Source organism: Rattus norvegicus, chromosome 12, assembly GCF_036323735.1.
Source record: "Rattus norvegicus strain BN/NHsdMcwi chromosome 12, GRCr8, whole genome shotgun sequence".
NCBI lineage: Eukaryota > Metazoa > Chordata > Mammalia > Rodentia > Muridae > Rattus > Rattus norvegicus.
The window spans coordinates 24,004,557-24,027,357 of NC_086030.1; the positions used below are offsets into that span (position 1 = coordinate 24,004,557).

A 22,801-nucleotide genomic window follows, 5' to 3' on the forward strand; every position below is an offset into this window, starting at 1 on the left:
AAATGTGAATATAGTCTAGTATCTCAAAGTATGTAGCTTTAAAGCTATGTATTTTAAAGGAATGTTTGGACAGTTGGTTCATTGACTCCCTCTCTCTCTTTCTCTCTCTTTTTCTCTCTCTCTCTTTCTCTCTCTCTCTCTCTCTCTCTCTGTGTGTGCGTGTGTGTATGTGTGTATGTTCACGTGCATAAAATTGTGTGTACACAGGTTTCTACAGTTCACACAGCATATGTGTGAACGCCCACATATACATGGATGTTGAACAATGCTCTACTCAATGATAACCTGGTCAAGGAAGAAATGAAGAAAGAAATTAAAGACTTCTTAGAATTTAATGAAAATGCAGGTACAACGTAACCAAACTTATGGGACACAATAAAAGCTGTGCTAAGAGCTAAACTCATAGATCTGAGTACCTGCAGAAAGAAACAGGAGAGAGCATATATCAGCAGCTTGACAGCACACCTAAAAGCTCTAGAACAAAAAGAAGCAAATACACCCAGGAGGAGTAGAAGGCAGGAAATAATCAAACTCAGAACTGAAGTCAACCAAGTAGAAACAAAAACGAGTATAGAAAGAATCAACAGAAACAAAAGTTGGTACTTTGAAAAAAATCAACAAGACAGATAAACCCTTAGCCAGACTAATGAGAGGACAAAGGGAGTGTGTACAAATTAACAAAATCAGAAATGAAAAGGAAGACAGAACTACAGAATCAGAGAAAATTCAGAAAAATCATCAGATCTTACTACAAAAGCCTATATTCAAGAAAACTTGAAAATCTGCAGGAAATATACAATTTCCTAGACGGATACCAGGGACCAAAGTTAAGTCAGGAATAGATAAACCATTTAAACAACCTCATAACTCCTAAAGAAATAGAAGCAGTCATTAAAGGTCTCCCAACCGGGGCTGGGGATTTAGCTCAGTGGTAGAGCGCTTGCCTAGGAAGCGCAAAGCCCTGGGTTCGTTCCCCAGCTCCGAAAAAAAGAACCAAAAATAAATAAATAAATAAAGGTCTCCCAACCAAATAGAGCCCAGGTCCAGACAGGTTCAGTGCAGAATTCTATCAGACCTTCATAGAAGACCTCATACCAATACTATCCAAACTATTCCACAAAATTGAAACAGACGGAGCGCTACCGAATTCCTTCAATGAGGCCACAATTATTCTTAAACCTAAACCACACAAAGACCTAACAAAGAAAGAAAACTTCAGACCAATTTCCCTTATGAATATCGACGCAAATATACTCAATAAAATTCTTGCAAACCGAATCCAAGAGCACATCAAAACAATCATCCATCATGATCAAGTAGGCTTCATCACAGGCATGCAGGGATGGTTTAATATATGAAAAACCATCAACGTAATCCACTATATAAACAAACTAAAAGATAAAAACCACATGATCATTTCATTAGATGCTGAGAAAGCATTCGACAAAATTCAACACCCCTTCATTATAAAAGTCCTGGAAAGAATAGGAATTCAAGTCCCATACCTAAACATACTAAAAGCCATATACAGCAAACCAGTAGCTAACATTAAACTAAATGGAGAGAAACTTGAAGCAATCCCACTAAAATCAGAGACTACAGAAGACTCCCCACTCTCTCCCTACTTATTCTATATAGTTCTTGAAGTTCTAGCCAGAGCAATCAGACAACAAAAGGAGATCAAATGGATACAGATTGGAAAAGAGGAAGTCAAAATATCACTATTTTCAGATGATATGATAGTATATTTAAGTGATCCCAAAGTTCCACCAGATAACTACTAAACCTGACAAACACCTTCAGCAAAGTGGCTGGGTATAAAATTAACTCAAATAAATCAGTAGCCTTCCTCTACACAAAAGAGAAAGAAGCCGAGAAAGAAATTAGGGAAATGACACCCTTCAAAATAGTCCCAAATAATATAAAATACCTCGGTGTGACTTTAACCCAGCAAGTGAAAGATCTCTATGATAAAAACTTCAAGCCTCTGGAGAAAGAAATTGAAGAAGATCTCAGAAGATGGAAAGATCTCCAATGCTCATGGATTGGCAGGATGAATATAGTAAAAATGGCCATTTTACCAAAAGTGATCTACAGATTCAAAGCAATCCCCATCAAAATACCAATCCAATTCTTCAGAGAGTTAGACAGAATAATTTACAAATTTGTCTGGAATAAAAAAACCGAGGATAGCTAAAACTATCCTCAGCAATAATGTGACTTCCAGGGGAATCACTATCCCACAGAGCAATAGTGATAAAACCTTCATGGTATTGGTACAGAGACAGACAGATAGACCAGAGGAATAGAGTTGAAAACCCAGAAATGAACAAACACATGTCTATGGTCACTTGATTTTGGACAAAGAGCCAAAATCATCTAATGGACAAAAGGTAACATTTTCAGCAAATGGTGTTGGTTCAACTGGAGGTCAGCATGTAGAAGAATTCAGATATATCCATGCTTATCACCCTGTACAAACGTTAAGTCCTAGTGGATCAAGGACCTCACATCAAACCAGATACACTCAAACTAATAGAAGAAAATGTGGGGAAGAATCTCAAACACATGGGCAATGGAGAAAATTCCCTGAACAAAACACCAATGGTTTATGCTCTAAGACCAAGAATCGACAAGTGGGATCTCATAAAACTGTAAAGCTTCTGTAAGGCGAAGGACACTGTTGTTAAGACAGAATGGCAACCAGCAGATTGGGAAAATATCTTTACCAATCCTACAACTGATAGAGGGCTTATATCCAAAATATACAAAGAACTCAAGAAGTTAGACTGCAGGGAGACATATAACCCTATTAAAAGATGGGGCTTAGAGCTAAACAAAGAATTCACAGCTGAGGAATGCTGAATTGCTGAGAAACACCTAAAGAAATGTTCAACATCTTTAGTGATAAGGGAAATGCAAATCAAAACAACCCTGAGATTTCACCTCATACCAGTGAGAATGGTTAAGATCCAAAACTCAGGCATCAGGAAATGTTGGCAAGGATATGCAGAAAGAGGAAACTCCTCCATTGTTGGTGGGACTGCAGACTGGTACAACAATTCTGTAAATTAGTCTGTAGGTTCATCAGAAAATTAGACATTGCATTACCTGAGGACCCAGCTATACTTCTCTTGGACATATACCTAAAAGATGCTCCAATATACAACAAAGACACATGCTCCACTATGTTCATAGCAGCCATATTTATAACAGCCAGAAGCTGAAAAGAACCCAGATGCCCTTCAACAGAGGAATGGATACAGAAAATATGGTACATCTACACAATGGAATATTACACAGCTATCAAAAACAATGACTTTATGAAATTCATAGGCAAAGGATGGAACCGGAAAATATCATCCTGAGTGAGGTAATCCAATCACAGATAAACAGACAAGGTATGCACTCATTGATAAGTGGCTATTAGCCCAAATGCTCAAATTACTCTAGATACACAGAAAACATGAAACTCAAAAAGGATGACCAAAATCGTGTGCTTCATTCCTTCTTTAAGAGGAGAACCAGGATTTGCTTGGGAGGGAATAGGGTGGCAAATTTTAGAACAGAGGCTGAAGGAATGCCCATTCAGAGCCTGCCCCACATGTGGCCCATACATATACAGCCACCAAACTAGATAAGATGGATGAAGCAAAGAAGTGCAAGCTGACAGGAACTGGATGTGGATTTCTCCTGAGAGACACAGCCAGAATATGGCAAATATATAGGCGAATGCCAGCAGCAAACCAGTGAACTGTGAATGGGACCCCCGTTGAAGGAATCAGAGAAGAGACTGAAAGAGCTGAAGGGGCTTGAGACCACATATGAACAACAATGCCAACCAAGCTCTGCTTCCAAGGACTAAGGCACTACTCAAAGACTATACAAGGACTGATCCTGGGCTTCAACTGCATAGGTAGCAATGAATAGCCTAGTAAGGGCACCAGTGGAAGGGGAAGCACTTGGTCCTCTCAAGACTGATCCACCAGTGAACTGGATTGTTGGGGGGAGGGAGGTAATGGGGAGAGGATGGGGAGGGGAACACCAATATAGAAGGGAGGGGGATGGGTTAGGGGGATGTTTCCCTGGAAACCAGGAAAGTTAATAACAATTGAAATGTAAATAAGAAATACCCAATTTAATAAAGATAGGAAATAAAATTGAAAAATTATTTAGAAAAGTGACAAACACATGTTGAAAAAACATAGCTGAGATTCATCTCATGCCCTGGTAGTATTCTGTAGTATTCTTATGCCATCCAAGTCCAAAAATAAAAAAGAAGTCATCACGAGAATAAAATAAGAATGCAATACAAATGGGGAAGATTGTCGGTAAGCTACTGGCATGAACACTATTTGATAAAAGGAAATTAGTATATACCTGAAGATTCAAAGTTAGATGTGTGAAGAAAGGATCCATCTGGGAAGGGTCTCTCTCCATAAATAGGGAACAGTTCCCCACTCTTTGTTCCAGAGAAAGAGGGTCCTGTATAAAATCTTTAGTGGGGATATCCTGCTTTCACCAGGATTTCCAGTATCTTCACAGATTTCACATCGGAAGATCCTCATTGCCTGACGAATATGCATATATACATTATATATATATATATATATATATGCTATATATACATTTACATCTGTGTGTACATCTACATAGTGTCACCATTTTCGATTAAATACTAAGGCAAGCTGAAACCAGTGTAGTTGTTTATTACTTTGTGATACCTGAGAATGTTTTTTAGGTTAGAAATTGTTGTGGAAGGATTTTGTAGTCCAAACATTTGTTTTCCATCTGATATATGCTATTGTCTAAACAGTGAATGACATAGTATGTTACCTAACTTTGATACTAGTATGCTATTTTTAAAAATTCTTCTGTGGATCCTGTATAGCACATAGAAATTTCCTCTGAAGTTGTCCTCTGAGCTAAGAACCATATATTCAATTTTTTCCCACATAACATTTTAATAGATTCTCTTTGAGTTTTCCATGATCAACTCCTATCATCATCCCTTTTCAGTCCTTCCACTTTTTTTCTCTTCCTTGTGACTCACCCTCCCCAAAACCAGCAGGTCCACTGATGTTATCTGTATCTTCACTGGAGCATGATCAAACACTCAGTAACCTGACTGTTTAAATAGGACTGTGTCCTTCCCCTTCCAGAACTCTACCAGAAGCCATCAGTTGATGAGAGCCACTTCTCATTAGTTCCATCACCATCACACTTTTAATAATTATCTTCTGTAGATTCTTGCCTAGTCTCCTATATCTTACAGGTTTTATTTAATGTATTTTACTTTAAAAATTCACTTTACATCATCATCACAGCCCCTTTTCCTTCCTCACTTCTCAGTCCCATACGTACAAAAATGTCCCCAATTGCCCCTTCTCTAGTTCTCAGAGGTGTCACTCCATCTTATGCCATATGGCCTCACCAGAAGTAGCCACATTCACTCCCACTCAGCCCCAATTAAGCAGTTCAAGTTGGGAGAAGGAGATCCAATGGCAGAGAAGAGAGACAGAGACAGCCTATGCACTATTTGTTAGGGGACCCACATGACTACCAAGCTTCACATTTGCTACAAATGTGTAGAGGGTATAGGTTCAAGTACTGTATGCCTCCCAGTGGGTGGCCAAGGCACAGTGGGCACCCATGGCCCCAAGCTAATTGACTAGGTGAACAGTGTTGGCCTCACTGATATATTGACTTCTAGGCCCCAAGCTTAGCAAAGAGTCTCCAGACTCTGTCTGTTCTTTGATTTTGGGTTCCTGTATCTGCCTCCTTGGATATATTGTGGGTGATGGATTGATGTTCTTCTCCCTCCTCTGATCCGTAGTCAGACGCGTTATCCATTGCGCCACTGGCCCAGTGCTATTCTCCCTCCTCTAAATTCCTTCCTAACTACAGGAGGTTCCCAGTTCAGTCTCTATATCTCTTTCTGGTAACAATCTAAGATAAAGTCATCCACAAGATTCCCAATATCCTATTCCATCTGAGGCCTTCATAAAGTCACTAGAGATCACCCCAGTTTCTCTTCTTGGACTGATGCTTTGAGGTGTAGGAATTGTTATTAATGTCTTCCGTATTTCTTCCTTTTAACTCATCTGTGTCTCATCAATATCACTTCAAAAGTATCCTCCTTGTTACTCAAAATCAGCAACAGCTCTAATCATGCATCTCCATAGGGATTCTCATGGGAGTAGAGATCATGACCATGACACCTGCTGCAGCAGGATCCCCAACACAGACAAGACCCAGAACCCTGGAAATCAATATGGTCTTAGATAGCAGTGAAGTCTGCCCACATCAATGTGGCACCATGCAGTAGAACTGATTTCGGTGCAGCTTCAGGCAGAATCATACTTTAGGAACATCTGCACAGCTATTAGTAGTAAGATGGGACATAAGAGAACAACACACAACCTGGTTGAAATAACATCATAGACCAAGAAATGACCTTGGAAACACTGGCTTGAATATAACCAAGACATGGCTTCAGGTGCAGCACTACTACTCTGCTCAGAATGTCCCCTGGTGGCAGCAGGATTTACATACCTTGGAAAACCTTTAAGTGACAACTTAGGCGAGAGGATCCTGAATATCCTCTGGTGAGAATTCACACCTTGGCCATCAACAAAGATCCAGCTACTGTAGGTCCTTTAGCCCAGACATGGTACTTCCTGGCAGTAAGTAATCAGACATCACCATAAACTCTGGTGGCAGCAGAGGGCACTCACATCAATATGGCCCTTGATGTCTGGAGGACAGTATGGCCTATGAATGTGCCTTTGGCTGAAGAGCAGACCACATATGTCTACATGACCTATTGTGGAATCATTTTCCATGCATACATGCCAATTCCCAGCAGAGTTTGACTGATTGAGTTCTTGGCAAGCTCTGGCCTGACTGTTTGGCCCAGGTGTCCCTGCTTATACCAGGGCCTTCAGCGTTTTCTTGGTAGGAGCACAGAGACACAGAAAGGCTAACAGATTCAGTAGGAAAACTGAAGATTTTAATGTATGCTCATGTTACATAGGGTAAAGGAAAGATTTTTCACCCGGAAGGATGACCCAAAACACAAATATAAATTCAATGATACTTACATTGATCAAAACATAGGGCAATGATGAAAAAAAGAAAAGGTGACATTGATTCCATCTGGGCTTATTCTTTGGATACACACCTCTACCTGCAATCTCAGATCTATGCTCTACTCTCCAGGCCATAGCTCAGCCTGCGTCCTGGGAGGCCTGTTGTCAATGAGGTCAACCAGAGAAGATACCCAAGCTCCAATCCCATGCTAGATGGTTCCAAGGCAAGCCCAGCAGGCTGTAAGAATGCTCCCTCTGCTCTGTGCTCCATCTTCTTGTCCACACCTCCACTTGTTATTGAGGATCTCCATTTCTTATCCAAGAATGACCTTGAAGTCCTACATATCCCCTTCAGTTCTTTGAATGCCAGGCAAGTGAGCATTCAAGAACAGGAACCACATCTTTAGCCTCAGTGATGGCCATGAGGATGCTCTCCTCCAGATTTCCTTTACTGTCTGCCATCTCTAGGTAAAGGTCACCTGCTTGTTAACCTACCTAAGAAGGGGCTGAGACTGACAATATTGTAATATGTCAGATGCTGGATCTAAGCATTTTTACACAATAGGCTCTGGTGAATTCACCAGGATCCTACTTGCCCCTTGTGGCCTTCCACACTGCTGCTATCTGCTGGCTCCTTAGTCCCATGTCATGGTCTCTGTCGTAGTGTCTGAACTCAGTAGAATCTTTTTGGGACCCTGCTCTTGGATATGATTCTGCCCAGTGTTGTTTAATCAGTTTCTGTGACTGCCATCCTGTTTTACCAATAGCAGTGACTCTGCCATGTAGCCATGTTGCTTTCTCAGGGGCAGGGCACTTTCTGTGGAAGTACAGCCTGTGGTTTTACATGCACACAGGGAGCTTTTGTGAACCATGTGACCATGGGGTATGTCCAATTGGAATGTGGGAACCCAGACACATGGGTGCCCTGCCTTGCACAGAAGAAATATTAAATGAAATGTAAACAGTTAAACCTATATTGGACTAGGCATGTTCATGCATGCCCTCAATGGTCATATATGGGAGACAGAGACAAAGGATAGTAGATCCTTGTAAGTTTGATGATAGCCTGGTCTGCAAGGGCTATACAGTGAGATCTTTTCCCCAAAAACCAAAATAAAATTGAAAAGCAAAACAAGCAAACAGAAAAACCCAACCAAACAACAAAAGCTACTAACAAAAATCCAAGATGTCTATTCATGTTCGATGGTGTCCTGAGTAGTAATGCCTGAGGTTGCCCTCTGTCCTCCATATACATGAACACACTCTTGCACATACATGCATCTTCATGCTGACAAGAATCATGCAAGGACCCTTTCACAGCTCTTATGCCACCAAATGTCAACCAGTTTCCATCCTGAGTAACTACGGCCCCTCCCAGGCCAGGATCAGTGATTGTTCAGACTCCAGTGTTCACAGCATTCAGACTATCTGATTTTATACCCAACTTGGTTGTACTATGATAGCAGTGGGATAGAAGAGGCTGAACACTTCCTTTTTGTCTGTAAACCCTCCCATTCCAGAGACATCCCTCAAATACCACACACTGCAGTCTCTGTGGGACCTAACTCAGCAGATATCCTCATTAAGCACCCCGACCATTTTCTATTCTTGTCATCACCTCCATACCCACATGATCAATGATCTCATTTGCTTAGGGACAACACATAGACACAAAGTGGGTTTTTAAATTAAGCTCCCCAGATTGGGGCATGGGGAAAGTAGTGGAGATGCTAGAGAAGGTGGTGGAAGGAGGTAGCTGGTGGTGCAGACAGGAGGCTCAGGCTGAAGTTGAAGCTTTACAATTGCATAGTTGCCCTGCTGCCATCTGACTTCATGTTTCTCCCCTAGGATGATATCATCATCTTCATCTTCCTCATAACCTGCCCACCTCAGCATTAGTACCTGTCTGTACCTCTGTCCAGGGTAGTCCCCAAGAAGGGACTCTACACTGTGTGCTAAAACCCCAGTGAGTGCAAATGTTTCCAGCTCTGTCTCCTCTGGAATGAGGTCTCCCAACTTCTGCTGATTGCCAAGGACATTTACATGAATCATTGTGTTTGTGGTCACAGAAATAAAAAACTCCCCCTCCATCCTCATTGTTATGCACGTAGTTTAAAGAGCCAAACTAACACGAAAGAAATGAACAAAAAACAAAGCATATTAATAACCAGGCATGGCTGTCAGGACTTCATCTCATTCTGTCAGATGCAGCAGCAGGGATTCTCTGAATTCCAGGGCCACCTTAGAGACCCCATTCTCACAAACAAAACAAAACAAAACGAATCAAAAAACCAAAAAACAACTAAGAAAAACTAAGATATTGACAGTCACCAACATTCTTTTTGTAAATCTGGAGAGATAAGTGTTAGGATCCTCGGTGTCTCCACCTCCAACCAAAAGGGAAATAACAGATGACCATACTCCATGACCTTTTTGATGATTTAGAGATTTGGTTTACTTTGTTGTTGGTTTCATGATGAGGTTTCATGTAATCCAGGCTGGCCTCAAAGAGGTGCTAAGAATAGCCTTCAATTCAGTAATTCTCTGCCTTCCCAATGTAGTGACAACTTTTCCCCATTTGGCTGACTACAATGATAAAATTAATTCATTGTTATTACATAACTGTCATCCATCTACTGTTGTGATCATAGTAGAAACATCTTGCATGCAGGATATCTGATATGCCACTCCTGTTAAAGGGCAGTTCTACCCTGTAAGAGGTTGTAACACACAAGTTGAGAAGCAGTGCTCAACTGATAATCTTCCCATCACTATCTGTCAATAGTTGGGATGGCGGGCATGTTATGATGCCCAATTTCCGCTGGTACCTTTTTCTACTGACTACCTCAGGCCAGGGAACACACATCGTAAACACTGTTTGCCAGTGCAGAAGCCAATAATTTTTCCCAGTTGGACCATAATGTTCACTTGTGGCAGATCAGAGATGCAGTCTCCTTAAGTGTCTTCAATAGGGGTTTAAGTATCTACGTGATTTAAGAATGTTGACTCTGTGTAAGTCTTCACTGTGAGCATTTCTGTGTTTTTCCATTTGAACAATGGGAAAGAACCTGGGAATCTATAAAACCATTTGAGCAATTTCTTTAAGGCACCTTGTTGGTGTGTGCAGATGCCTGTGGCATGGACCTAAAATATGGACTCCTGTAGATGACTGGACAGACCATGATCATGACATCCTGCCTGTGCATTTCATCTGTGCCTGCTGCATTTCCCACTGAGATATCTCACTAGCACATACTATTGTTTTTACAATAATATGTAATTTGAAATACTTCCCTTCAAATAAATTTAGAAAATATTATGGCCATGATTTATCACCTTGAGTAATCCCCCTTGGTTTTTTTCTTTGCTTTTTGGTTTTTGTTTCATTGGATACTTTTGATTTGCATTTCAAATGTTATCCCCTTTCCTGGTTTCCTGTCCATAAGCCCACTAGCCCATCCCTCTACCCTTCTTCTATAAGATTGTGCTCCCTCCCCAAACACCTCCCATTCCTGCCACTCTGCCCTGACTTTTTTCTACACTGGGGTCTAGCCTTGGCAGGAGCAAGGGCTTCCCTTCCCACTGATGCCCCAAAATGCAAATGCTTCACTCCTTCTTTAAAAGGTGATCAAAAATACAAATGGGAGGGGATGTACAGGCTAAGCGTAGAACAGAAACTGAAGGAACGGCCATTCAGAGCCTGCACCACATGTGGCCCATACATATACAGCCACCAAAACTAAATAAGATGGATGAAGCTAAGAAGTGCAGGCTGAGAGGAAACTGATGCAGATCTCTCCTGAGAGACACAGCCAGAATATGTCAAATTTAGAGGTGAACGCCAGCAGCAAATTACTGACCCAAGAACAGGAGCCCATTGGAGGAATCAGAGAAAGGACTGAAAGAGCTGAAGGGGCTTGAGACCCCATAAGAACAACAATATCAACCAACTAGAGGTTCCTGGGACTAAGCCACTAACCAAAGATTATACATGGACTCACCCTGGGCTCCAAATTCTTATAACAATGAATTGCCTTGTAAGGGAACCAGTTGAAGGGGAAGCCCTTGGTCTAGCAAAGTCTGTACCCCCCATTGTACATGATTGATGTGAGGGGCCAGTAAGTGGGGGTGGGTTGGGAGGGGAAAACCCATATAAAGAGTAAGGGGAGGACTTAGGAGGCTGATGGACTGGAAACCAGGAAATGTAATAATATTTGAAATGTAAATAAGAAATATTCAATTTAATGAAAATGGGAGAAAAAAGAAGGAATTGATTTTATTAAATGATCAGTACTCCATTGTGTAGATGTACTACATTTTCTGTATCTATTCCTCTGTTGAAGGGCATCTAAGTTCTTTCCAGCTTCTGGCTATTAAAAATAAGCCTGCTATGAACATAGTGGAGCATGTGTCTTTGTTGTATGCCAGAGCATCACTTAGGTATATGCCCATGGTTCGTATAGCTGGGTCCTCAAATAGTTCTACATTGAAACTTCTGAAGAATCTCTACACTGATTTCCAGAGTGCTTGTAACAGTTTGAGATCCCACCAAAAAAGGAGGACTGTTCCTCTTTCTTCATATCCTTGCCAGCATCTGCTGTCACCTGAGCTTTTGATCTTAGCAATTTTGACTGGTTTGAGGTAGAATCTCAGGGTTGTTTTGATTTGCATTTCCCTTATGACTAAAGATGTTTAACATTTCTTTAGGTGTTTCTCAGCCATTCGATATTCATCAGTTGAAAATTCTTTGTTTATCTGTGTACCCCATTTTTCTCCATCTTTATTAAATTGGGAATTTCTCATTTACATTTTAATTGTTAATACCTTTCCTGGTTTCCAGGACAACATCCCCCTAAACCCTCCCCCTCTTACCATTACCGTCCTCACCCCAACAATCCTGTTCACTGGGGGTTCAATCTTGGCAGGAACAAGGGCTTTCCCTTTCACTAGTGCCCTTACTAGATTATTAATTGCTACCTATGAGGTTGGAGCCCAGGGTCAGTCCATGTATAGTCTTTGGGTAGTGGCTTACTCCCTGGCAGCTCTGATTGGCTGCTATTGTGGTTCATATGGGGTCTCAAGCCTCTTCAAGCTCTTTCAGTCCTTTCTCTGATTCCTTCAACGGGGTTCCCATCCTCAGTTCACTGGTTTGCTGCTGGCATTCGCCTATGAATTTACCATATTCTAGCTGTGTTTCTCAGGACAGATCTACATCCAGTTCCTATCAGCCTGTACTTCTTTGCTTCATCCATCTTATCTAGTTTGGTGGGTGTATATGTATGGGACACATGAGGGGCAGGCTCTGAATAGGCATTCCGTCAGCCTCTGTTCTAAACTTTGCCTCCCTATTCCCTCCCAAGTGTATTCTTGTTCGCCATTTAAAGAAGGAGTGAAGCATTTGCATTTTGGTCATCTTGAGTTTCATGTGTTCTGTGCATCTACGGTAATTTGAGCATTTGGACTAATATCTACTTATCAATGAGTGCATACCATGTCTGTTTTTTTGTGATTGGGTTACCACACTCAGGATATTTTCCAGTCCCATCCATTTGCCTATGAATTTCATAAAGTCATTGTTTTTGATAGCAGAATAACATTCCATTGTATAGATGTACCACATAACATAATGCATTTATATACAAATAAAAACTGTTTAAAATTATATTGAGTTATAGCTGTCTGATTAAATGTCTAAAACAGCTCAAGATAATGTAGTCCTTGACATAAAACCACTGGATAGCTAATCACTCACTCAATCTTCTGGCATGTGTCCAAGATATGCAAGTCTGTAACCTGACAAACTTTATTTAGAGTACTCAAAACTCTAAAACTAATCTGAGGTATTCTAAAACCAGCTTACTTCCAATGAACTCTATTTCGTTGGCATTTCGATGAGTTCATGTCAGGTCTTGCAAGAATAATATAACATTTGGGGATAAAGATACAACCTAGAAGACCTGTGCTGGAGGCCAACATGGAAAACATTTCCACAGCTACCATGCTCTTTCCTTTAGTACTGTGGTAGACAGGGAGAAATGTGATCCAAACACTGAGGAACACCAGCATGCTGAAGGTCAAGAACTTGGCTTCGTTGAAGGTGTCAGGCAGGTTCCTGGCCATAAAAGCTACTGTGAAGCTCACTAGAGACAGAGCTCCAAGGTATCCCAGCACACAGTAGAAGGCTGTTACTGAGCCCTTGTTGCACATAATAATGATATAACCATGTTCAGAGTGTGCATCTCTGTCCACAAATGGAGGAGATATTCCCAGCCTGATTCCGCAGAGGACAATTTGTATTAGTGTACAGATGGGAATGATGAATTTCGATGCTCCTGATATAAGCAACCCCCTCAACCTTCTTCCTGGTGCTGTGCTCTTGAAGGCCAGGATGACTGTAGTGGTTTTTCCCAAGACAGTAGAAACAGCCACTGTGAAAACAACTCCAAATGTGGTCTGCTGCAGGATGCAGGTGACTGCGTTGGGCTGACCAATGAATAGAAATGAGCAAAGAAAGCAGAAGATGAGGGAGATGAGCAAGATGTAGCTGAGAGTACTGTTATTTGCCTTCACCACAGGAGTGTTTTGATGCTTTACAAAAATCCCCAGGACAAATGAGGTGAGGATAGAAAAGCATAGGGCCATGCTGGCGAGTGTCATCCCCAAGGGGTTTTCATAAGCAAGAAATGTTACAGGTTTTTGGATGCAGAGAGTCCGAACTGTGTTGGCATACTGGTCCTCTGTACATTTCACACACTGTTCAATATCTGGCAAGAAATGTATTGTGACATGATACTACAACCTCGACATCTTTCCTCTTTGTACACTACCACGCCTGAATGTTTCTCATTCTGAAATGTAAGCCAAGTACGTTTTTGTGCATAGAAGGAAAGTAGTAACATGTTTCTTCTTTCAAGACTATATCCAATTAATTAAAATCATGTAAAAAAAAAGCAAATGTGCTTTCTTTTTCATTTCTAATGTGTATTCATGGCACTTTTTTCTTATCTCCTAATTAAAGCACTATATTTATTCTTATATATGGTATGATATAGTAATTTGTGCTGAGGAATCCATGAAGGGAAATATTATTTACTGTTGCATCTAGAGCATTGAATCTTATGTTCTCTGCAGCATGAAGACACCTGTTGGACAGTATTACTATATTTGTCTCATGTGGGAGAAAGTTAAAGACACAAAAACATGCTGAGGTCTTTGGGAATCCCATTAATTGGTATGAAGCCATAATGAACTAGCAACCATCCAAATTTGTATTTCCAAAATATCATCTCTGGTGCTGGTTATTGTTTTCTTAACTTAGAACAAAACGAAGGCACATTTGAAATGGGAATATCAAATGAGAAAATGCCTCCATCTGGTTGGCCATAGGCAAGTCTGTGAGGTATTTTCTTAATGATTGTAGTTGGTGGTTCTCCCCACTTGTGGCCTTTGCCAACCTTGGAGATTCATCCTCAGTTATTTTAACAAATACATTAAATGGGCTATGGGGAGAAAGGTAGTAAGCAGGTCCATGGGCTCTCCTTTAGTTTCTACATCCAGATTCCTGCCTTGATTTTATTCTATACCTTCCCTTTATGATAAATTGTGAGCTGGAAGGTGAAGTAAATTCTTTTTTTTAAGTTGATTTGGTGAAAGACATAATCAAATGTGAATATTGGAACAGTACAAAACACATTTTTTCTTGCACTAAGTTAGATTCCTAAAACCTAGACCCTGTTGGTTTAACTGAGGTACTAGGTAGTCATCTAAGTACCCCTCAGAAAACGATTTTCAGACTACCCGGAAATGAAAGGAAAATACACTATGATAAAATGGGGAGCGTGACTTTCCTTTACATGATTTTTAATTTCTACCACATAATGTTAATTTATTTTTAATTCATAGAAATTATTAATGGAGTGTGTTCATTATTCGAGCTTCCCCATTCCCATTTTCTAATTTGGCAAGTTATCAACAGTATTTTGTGTAGTACTGAGACCAATGTGGTGTCTTCTGTCCACTTTAAAATAGCTATTTTACATGTAAAGTGTTTCAGCTTACCTTTGGGTACACATATTGATTAGCCCTTATGTACAGTTTTTGATATTACAGACAGATATATGTTGTACTAAACTTTTTGGTACTATGGCTGTTAAAATATTCCTTCCTCCTCTTTCACAATGTTTTAGAAACCTTAGGTGTATGATTTCATGTGTGTTTTGTAGATATCTCTACTATTGGGATTGTCTACAGCTCTATATTCTGAGTGGTTGTGGTATTCTGTAATTCTATGGGTTGGAAAGTGATCTTCTTGATGATAAAGGGAGACTAAACTTAGGTGCGGGTATGACAATAATTCAATTTCAAATAAAGATATACTATCTATCTTCACAAGCCTATGTTATGTCCAGATATGGAAATTATGGACTCTATCAAGGTATGTGTAGTGACACAGAACCGACGGGGTCATCCTGGCATGCCAGTTGTTACAATGGTTCATAGGTATCATAGGTAGGTGCGGTTGTTGCTTCTCTTCTTCAGAAGCTTGCATGATGCCTTCTGTTATGAAAGCTGCTACTCAGGAGAAGACATTTATGTCAGTCCTAGCTCAGGAGACTCTGGACTGTTCATGAAGTACTATGTATATTCAGCAATAGGAGCTTACCTTGCACCTCTTGGCCAGAACCCAGGTCAACAGAAGAGGCTATATACATTGGTAGACTTTTGGATACCCTTCAGCAAATAGTCAAAAGAAGGCTTTTGTGACCTAATATTGGAGTATTGATTAGGTGGTCTTTGACTTGATCATGGACCATGGAGCAATATGTAGAATGTGCTACTTACACTACAAGTCATTCCATTAAAAATTGACTTTACTTTTAATAGTTAATTGAAAATACTAATAGCTTCTCAGATAATGGGGGCTCTATATCTTAACCGTACCATTGACTTCATTTCTGTTCTTGGTGTCTTGCTATTTGTCTCTGTATGCCTCTGTTTCTACCTTCTCCACCTCTCTCTCTCTCTCTCTCTCTCTCTCTCTCTTCCTTTTTCTTCATCTTTCCTGTGTTGCCTCTGGATCAGAAGTAGTTTTGAGTGACAGCTAGAACATTGTAGTTTACAATATACTTCCTAGCTCAGCATGATTTTTTGAAGGGAATCTACTATGCTATGAAACTATGAGATGCTAAATAATTTCTTTTATATGCTGTCTTGGAAATCATTTTTTGTCACACTACTAGACAAGTATTTGAGACATAATTCATAAACATCCAAAATCACAAGCTCATCTCAAAAGAGGTGATTAAAAAAAAACCTAGAAACTTGGAGATCATAGCACAGCTTCCTGACAACATCACAGGGTGCATAGTGTCTCCAGAAACCTCACATGTTTCTTGTTGTCTCATGGATCTGGGCTTATCTCTTTTTGCTTCACTGAGCTTTTATTTTAAAACTTTCTAACTTTAACCCTTCCTGCTTCTATTCATGTTGGGAGTGAGTGTTTTAATGGATCTGGACATTTTCACAGAGTCTCTGAAGGCATTAAAAGTGTTACATACTGAGATTAAGGATATTCACTGTGACATTTGTTACTTAAGCTGCTTTAGAGCTTCCTGTATCTTAATGACCTTCCCTCCATATTAGAGTTTTCTCTCTGAAATTCCCTCTATACCACAATAAGCTTCTTCATATATATTATCCAAAATGTTGTGCTTCGACACCTTCTAATCTTCTGTCCACTAATCAGCAGGAAGAAAACCTTTAACTCAGTTTCTGCATGCTTTCTCGTTCTTTATGTCTCAGATATGTGATTTCTACAACAGCAATAGGAACTTAAGATTAAGTTGTGAGGAATTACCAAATATTTGGGGTTGTCTCTATTACTTCATTGACTAACCCATTGAAAGATTATAGCATATATGTGGCTTGTGGCTTTTTAGTTGAAAGCTAGTGGTGAATCGGCCATGCATTGTCTCTCCATATAGGATTACTCCAGTGAAATTCTGTGTCTGCAAAGTACAGGTTCTGAAGCTTCAGCAGGTGGGTTTATTTAGGACATTGTGAAAAGATATTCGTATTAGTTATGTTCTCCCATTCTTCCTCCTCTACTCTTCTAATCAATTACAGACACGCACTCTCCAAGTCCTTGTTTTTTCATTATTATATTTTTAATCATCTTTTCTCAGCATTATGAACCATTTGTAGTTTCATGATTTCTATACATACTCAATTTAAAACCATATCTTAAGTTTTAAAGGGTACATATACATATATAGATATAGATATATAGATAGATATACACACATATATATGATTGTTTATGGCACTGTTATGTCTTTGTCTGCATTACCTCACGCAATTTTATTTGCATTAACATTCATTTTCCTGGGAGTGTAGTATTTTCATATTCATAGATAAAATATTCTTTTATGTGGATATGTATATAGTTTAATTATCCATTCATTAGTTGATGAATTTGGAAGATATTTCATTTTCTTGGCTCTTGTAAGTAAAAGAGCTATGATCCTGGATGAGCAGGTGTACATAGAATAGGTTATAGATTATGTGTATTGGGTTGCTTTTGGAGAAGATGCATGTGCTTGTTGATTTCTGACAACCTGACACAAATGTATAAACATCTGGAAAAAATAGTCTTACAAAAGGAAAAGCAATCATAAGGTTGACCTGTGGACAACGTTTTGGTGTATTTTCTTGATTGATGATTGATGTGGGATGGGACAGCTCAGTGTGGGTGTGGCTACTACTGGACAATTGATATAACACTGTTTCAGAAAGCATTCTGGCCAAACATGTGAAGCAAGCATGTAAGTTCCATTATCCCATGGGTTCTTTGTAATTTTCTGCCCCCAACTTTCTGCTCTCTATTTTTAGCCTGATTTCCTTAAGTGGTGGAGATTAAGCTCAGAGCTAAAACATGAAACAAAGAATTTCTTCCCTTAACTACAATTTTAATGTTTTATCAGAGCAATACAGCCCCAACCAAGACACTATTTATTTGGAAGGGAGTTATTTTTACCTTCCAACAGGTTTTTCAATTACTTACTTCAGTGTTGAAATCTTTCCGTGTACTCCAGTTCCACTCCATAGTTTTAATTATTATAAGGTGTATTCAGTTCCCATTATTTACTTCCTGAGGAGTTTGTTTTTATTTAAGAAGCATTTTTCTCAGTTAATATTGTGTCTTGTTACTTTCCTGGATGTGTGCATCAGCTGTAGGATATTTCTGGTAAAGACTTTAAGGTCTATTAGGCATATATCCTGTCTGTTTAATTACAGATACTTTGAGTTTGTCTTTCTATTCTGCACCTCTTTTGTCTATTTCATTGCCCTACTTCTCAAGATAAAATTTCAAAAAATTTAGATCAAAAGTAGATATTGAATAATATTTTCTTGTGCCTGATTTAGTAGAACTAGTTATAGTCTCTTTTCTGTGAATATTATGTTAGCAGTAGGATTTATTTGCCTTTATCATGTCTATAAATACCTACATCTCAAGGATAGAGCCAACATTACATGATTGTAATCACATGTCTATTGAATATAATGCACCATTATATTATGTGCACCATTGCATGCATGCATTGTATGTGTGATATATAATGTATATATAATAATAATTGTATATACATGATTGAATTAGACATGGTTTCTATTACTGCACAAACATCAGCAAAAAGTTGGGGAGGAAAGGGTTTATTCAGCTTACACTTCCACGCTGTTCATCACCAAAGGAAGTCAGGACTAAAACTCTAGAAGGTCAGGAAGTAGGAGTTGATGCAGAGGCCAAGGAGGGATGTTTCTTACTGGCTTGCTTACTCTGGATTCCTCAGTTTGCTCTCTTGTAGAACCCAAGACTTCCAGCCTAGGAATGCTATCACGCACAAGGGACCCTCCCTCCTTGATCACTAATTAAGGAAATATGTTACAGCTGGATCTATGGAGGCATTTCTCCAACTGAGGCTCCTTTCTCTGTGTTAACTCCAGCTTGTGTCAAGTTGACACACAAAACCAGTCAGTACAATGATATTCAAAAATTGATCTATTAAATTTTGGGGTGTGTGTTTTATTCAAGTAATACAATATTTACTGATTTAATAATTATACTCAGTCATATCTGACAATACTAAGAAACATTTATGATGTCATTTAGTCATCTTATATCCTGGTTCAAACGTTTTTAAAGAGCCATGATGAACTCTTACATGTGTGTAGCATCACTTACTTCTTTCTGCCGGAATTTGCACATAACCTTAATTGTGCATCTCCACAGATTTTATTACCTACTTATTTAAACTACAGATATCAGGAAACAGGATTTTACATTGGAAGGATTTTATGCCATATATTGTTATATATGAGACATATGAATCTATTAGTACCCATGCTGTTTGGATTGAATATTTTTAATATATGTTGGTCTGTGCCAGAAATGAGTATGCTATCAAGATTGGTCAAAATGTGGTATCAGATCCTTGGGTATGGAATTACAAAGGGTTTCAAGCCATCATAGAATTAGTGGAGTTCACACCCATTTGCACTAAAAGGGAAGATCGTTCTATTAACTACTAAGCCATCTCTCGAATGCCTGAATTAATTAAGACAAATCTACTGTCTATTAATATCATATCTATTTCAGGATTTGTTCTGGGAATTTTAAAGTTGAACTTGTGACAGATTAATGGTTTTAATATATTGTAAATATAGGTCAAAAAGACTGGACAAAGCTAGATATAATTATTTATATCTTGAATCCATTTTTTTAAATTCTCTGGAAAAATTTATTCTTAGCATCCTTTCACATTCTTAACAAGTATTAACTGAATTAAATATGGCTTGTAATCCTATAAATCCCTAAATGTAGACTATAACAAGGAGCTATATTGTTCAATATAACTATTAATTATGAGGACAACATCTTAAGAATGTAATCTGTGTACATCTATTGTGCATGATTTCACCTTCAGTTGTGGATTAAAAACGGTGGTGAGTATCTTTAATGCATCCATTTGCCTGTTCCATTGGAATTTTTATTTTCTGGACATGGGACACAATCAAAACAACAAGCGGCTTTCCCTTCCTGAAGAGATTTTCTGAATCCAGGACCACAACTTTCACTGCACACAGAGACAGTAATCTGAGGATATTACAGAAATGAGGACATAAAGAATTAGCCTGGTAACTATAGTACAGGATTGGGTAATAATGAATTTAATATTGTGCATGCTCATTCTATTTATTTATGTTAATTTATGTTACTAAAATACACATTATCTATATATTATATATACTTATATATTATATATACTTATATATATATATATATATATATATATATATATATTTAGAATCATGCATAACCCTGGTAAGAATGTGCTAATTCTTGGCAAAGGTAAACACATTAAGAAACACTTGAACATGGAAAGTAAGTTTGTAACTTTATCATTAGAGTCATCTTTTAATTTATGAGGAGGCATCAGTCTCACCAAGGCATTTTACATGGTTTTTACCTGTGTTCTCTACAGAATAGTGTAAGATTCCACCCACCTGTTGCTCCACTCCTATGCTCCACTCTATCCTATCTTCAGAAATCGACAATTGTTGACCAGGTGGAAAATATGGAGAAAATGTTCCTACTTTCTCTTTATATGTAAGACCTTGTGGAAAATCCCAGAAGTTCAGAATGTCATAATCTATGTGCAATTTCTCTGAAGGATTCAAAGATATTGGATCTCCACCAGGATTCATGAATTTAATGTTCTTCAGCAGGGAGTTCAGCTAAGGAAGATTTATGATTCATAATGGTAATTTTATAAGAGTCTGAATTATGTCACATTCACATATTCATTGATCCCAATTAACAATGAAATAACATTAGGCATATATGATTGGGAAATATGTATACTTACATTGACATCATAAATACCGTAATAGTATTTTAACAGGATAGTGAGAAAAATCTACTGTTGTTAATGCATCCTAATGATTTTCAGCACTGGTGAGCACTAGTGAGCATGGACATTTTGCATATATGACTGATAGTCTACAGGCATCTGGTTTTGTGTTATCAGTGTAAAATTTTCTCAGATATTTTGTACTCTGATCATGTCTATGTGAGTTTTTGTCATGGGGTTAAGTGAGGTGTGAATACCCATCCTTAATTAAAACAGGTTCATTTCATAATCTGTGCCTGAACTGAATATACTGAAGGGAGCCAGCTGTGCAACAGCATACTCATAGCTTATTGGTCTTGATTATGGAAATTTATGTGGCAAGCTTCATTAAAATTCTGTCAAATTGAGCCCATCCTGATGCTGGTCTATAATGTCTTAGTTGAAGTAAATGAAACCATTTCTCATATATGGCCTTTGGCCACATATTTTATGAGAGCAAATCTAACAAATTTAAGAAATAATCTATAGTTGATTAGTTGATACAGTTTCATGAGATATTTTAAGAATATTTCACTTGCTGGTACAATTTTTAGGACCTTAAATATGATGTCACTCCTTTTCACATATAAGAACAAGGTGGGAAAAGATTCGGCTTTTACTGTTCAGAACCTTAGAAGTGTATGAGACTGAGAGCACCTTTAACAGAAACATTTTTATCTTGGTTTTTATTTCTATATGATTGGGAAGTTGATTCTCAATTTCACCCGGGTATAGATTTTTCTTCCAGTCAGTTAAATAGTCTAGAAAACTTGTCTTCTATAAAGATCCCCATTGTATTTGTTTAGAGTATGTGTGGTCCAATTTCAAAAAGTTACATTGGTGACAGTCTAGAGAATCAAAAGTAAAACCATTACCTTCAAGGGTGGAAAATCCATGCTTCCTCCATTTTTCATTCCTTGTAGATCTACTTCTTGAGTAAGCATCTTGAGTATGGTGTGGGCCACAGCATATACAGCATTGTATACATGGTAACTGCCAGTACTTACAGCTATGTCAAAGTGGTACCAAGGTAACAATCCCAAGTTACCTCTAGATGAACAATTTTCTAATGATTTACATTGCATTAGATATTGCACAATCAAAGTAAATCTCCCACAGTCTGGCAAGAAAAATGTCATCTGGGTATTTGAAAGGTCTCACTGTCTTTACAAACTCTTTAAAAGTAGAAATATCACCCTGGCGTTGTGAAAAGATGAGAGTCCCATGGAATGAGTCAAGAATTAAATGTCTCATAGAAGTGATGACTTCCCACTGTGAAGTGGTAACCCAGATTCTCCATGGAAGTATATATTCCCATCTTCTAAACAGCACACCTAAGGAAGAGTCAGTGTTAGCGTAAACGATAACAACTTTGGCTGGGTATCTCATAATCCGAATAGGGTATTCATAGGCGTTGTCCAGGTCCATCATGTGAGTAACTGGGGTAAATTCCATGAAGGCTACACAGACTGTGTTTCTTTCCATTTGTGGAATCAAGTCTGAGACAAAGTTAACACCATTCTCATCCTCTGAGATGACCAGTCCCACCTAATTCCATTTGAAATGGACAAACAATGAGACCATGCCTAAGGCCAAAGAAGATTCTTTGGCAGCCATCTGATACAAAAAAGGAAACGTCTCAGAGTTATTTATACTTGGTTCAAAAGGTCCAATGCTCAGCTGTAAAAATGAAAGCAGGTATAGAAATTAATGAGGAGGTTCTGGATATCATTGCATATGTAACAGTGAGTTAAAGTTTAG

General features: G+C 38.7%; 1 pseudogene; it reads right to left on the minus strand.

The window, feature by feature from the left end:
- Window positions 12,867-22,801, minus strand: part of Vmn2r116l-ps8 (vomeronasal 2, receptor 116 like, pseudogene 8) — a 37,074-nt pseudogene continuing 27,139 nt past the window's right edge.